The sequence below is a fragment of the Grammomys surdaster genome, unplaced genomic scaffold (genome assembly GCF_004785775.1).
Source record: "Grammomys surdaster isolate TR1022 unplaced genomic scaffold, NIH_TR_1.0 126178, whole genome shotgun sequence".
NCBI lineage: Eukaryota > Metazoa > Chordata > Mammalia > Rodentia > Muridae > Grammomys > Grammomys surdaster.
The window spans coordinates 48,757-51,711 of record NW_021620984.1 but is presented as its reverse complement, the minus strand read 5'-3'; positions in this window follow the sequence as shown (position 1 = coordinate 51,711).

Sequence of the window (2,955 nt, the reverse complement as noted above, 5' to 3'; positions counted from 1 at the left end):
GGAGCTCTGGTTGGTGGGTATTGTTGCTCTTCCCATGGGGCCGCAAACCCTGTCAGCTCCTTCAGTCTTCTCTCTACATTCTCCATTGGGAACCCCATGATCAGTTCAATGGTTAGCTGTGAGCATCCACATCTGTATATGTCAGGCTCTGGCAGACCTCTAAGGAGACAGCTATATCAGGTTCCTGTCAGCATGCATTTCTGGGCATTCACATCAGTGACTGCCTTTGGTGATTGCACATGGGATGCATAACCAGGTGGAGCAGTCTCTGGACAGCCCCTCCTTAAGTTTCTGTACCACACTTTGTCTCCATATTGGTTCCCACGAGTATTTTAAACCTAGAATCTTAAAGAGCTTAGAAGTGGATGTGGTGTGAATTGAGCCTTAGCATGAAATCGGTCTGTGATTACCATGTTGTTTTACGCTGGCTATGTGATTTAACTAAGCTGTGCACAATCACCTGATCATTGTTCTCAAGGAATAAATATGTGTTCTTTTAGGGAACTAGAAAGGAACTAATTTAACCCTAATGATTGTACACTTAGCGATATTTTGACTTATTCTTTTCCTATTTGTATCCCTTTGACTTCTTTTTGCTGTCTAATTGCTCTGGCTAGGACTTCCAGTACTATATTGAATAGGTAGGGGGAGAGTGGGCAGCCTTGTCTAGTCCCTGATCTTAGTGGGATTGCTTCAAGTTTCTCTCCATTTAGCTTGATGTTGGCTACTGGTTTGTTGTAAATTGCTTTTACTATGTTTAGGTATGGGCCTTGAATTCCTGATCTTTCCAAGACTTTTATCATGAAGGGATGTTGAATTTTGTCAAATGCTTTCTCAGCATCTAGTGAGATGATCATGTGGTTCTTTTCTTTAAGTTTGTTTATATAGTGGATTACATTGATGGATTTCCGAATATTGAACCATCCCTGCATTCCTGGGATAAAACCTACTTGATCATGATGGATGATTGTTTTGATGTGTTCTTGGATTCATTTTGCTAGAATTTTATTGAGTATTTTTGCATCGATGTTCATAAGGGAGATTGGTCTGAAGTTCTCTTTCTTTGTCGGGTCTTTGTGTGGTTTGGGTATGAGTGTAATTGTAGCTTCATAGAACAAATTGGGTAGTGTTCCTTCTGCTTATATTTTGTGGAATAGTTTGAAGAGAATTGGTATTAGGTCTTCCTTGAAGGTCTGATAGAATTCAGCACTAAAACCATCTGGTCCTGGGCTTTTTTTAGTGGGGAGGCTTTTGATGACTGCTGCTATTTCCTGAGGGGTTATGGGACTATTTAGATGGTTTATCTGCTCCTGGTTTAATTTTGGTACCTGGTATCTGTCTAGGAAATTGTCCATTTCATCCAGGTTTTCCAGTTTTGTTGAGTAGGATCTGATGATTTTTGTAGTAGGATCTGATGATTTTTTTAATTTCTTCAATTTCTGTTGTTATGTCTCCCTTTTCAGTTCTGATTTTATCAATTTGGATACCGTCTCTGTGCCCTCTGGTTAATCTGGCTAACGGTTTATCTATCTTGTTGATTTTCTCAAAGAACCAGCTCCTGGTTTTATTGATATTTTGTATTGTTCTTTCTGTTTCCATTTGGTTGATTTCAGCCCTGAGTTTGATTATTTCCTGCCTTCTACTCCTCCTGGGTGTATTTGCTTCTTTTTGTTCTAGAGCTTTTAGTTGTGCAGTCAAGTTGTTAGTGTGTACTCTTTCCAGTTTCTTTTTGTAGGTACTTAGAGCTAAGAGTTTTCCTCTTAGCATTGCCTTCATGGAGTCCCACAAGTTTTGGTATGATGTGTCCTCATTTTCATTGAATTCTAAAAAGTCTTTGATTTCTTTCTTTATTTCTTCCTTGACCAAGTCATCATTGAGTAGAGAGTTGTTCAGTTTCCATGTGCACGTGGGTTTTCCATTGGTTTTGTCATTATTAAAGACCAGTCTTAGTCCGTGGTGATCTGATAAGATGCAAGGGATTATTTCAACCTTTTTGTATCTGTAGAGGGTTGTTTTGTGACCAATTATATGGTCTATTTTGGAGAAGGTACCATGAGGTGCTGAGAAAAAGGTATATTCTTTTGTTTTAGGATGAAATGTTCTATAGATGTCTGTTAAGTCCATTTGGTTCATAACTTCTGTTAATGTCAAAGTGTCTCGGTTTAGTTTCTGTTTCCATTATCTGTCCATTGCTGACAGTGGGGTGTTGAAATCCCCCACTATTATTGTGTGAGGTGTAATGTGTGTTTTGAGCTTTAGTAAAGTTTCTTTTATGTATGTAGGTGCCCTTGCATTTGGAGCATAGCAGATGATATGATAGTATACTTAAGTGACCCCCAAACTTCCACCAGAGAACTCCTAAACCTGATAAACAACTTCAGCAAAGTGGCTGGTTATAAAATCAACTCAAACAAATCAGTAGCCTTCCTCTACATGAAAGATAAACAGACTGAAAAAGAAATTAGGGAAATAACACACTTCACAATAGTTGCAAATAATATAAAATACCTTGGTGTGAATCTAACCAAGCAAGTGAAAGACCTGTATGACAAGAACTTCAACTCTCTGAAGAAAGAAATCGAAGAAGATCTCAGAAGATGGAAAGAACTCCCATGCTCATGGATTGGCAGGATTAACATAATAAAAATGGCCATCTTGCCAAAAGCAATCTACATATTCAATGCAATCCCCATTAAAATCCCAACTCAATTCTTCACAGAGTTAGAAAAGAAAATTCTCACATTCATATGTAATAACAAAAACCCAGGATAGCGAAAACTATTCTCAACAATAAAAGAACTTCTGGAGGAATCACCATACCAGACCTCAAGCTGTACTACAAAGCAATAGTGATAAAAACTACCTGGTATTGGTACAGAGACAGGCAGGAAGATCAATGGAATAGAATTGAAGACCCAGAAATGAACCCACACTCCTATGGTCACTTGATCTTTG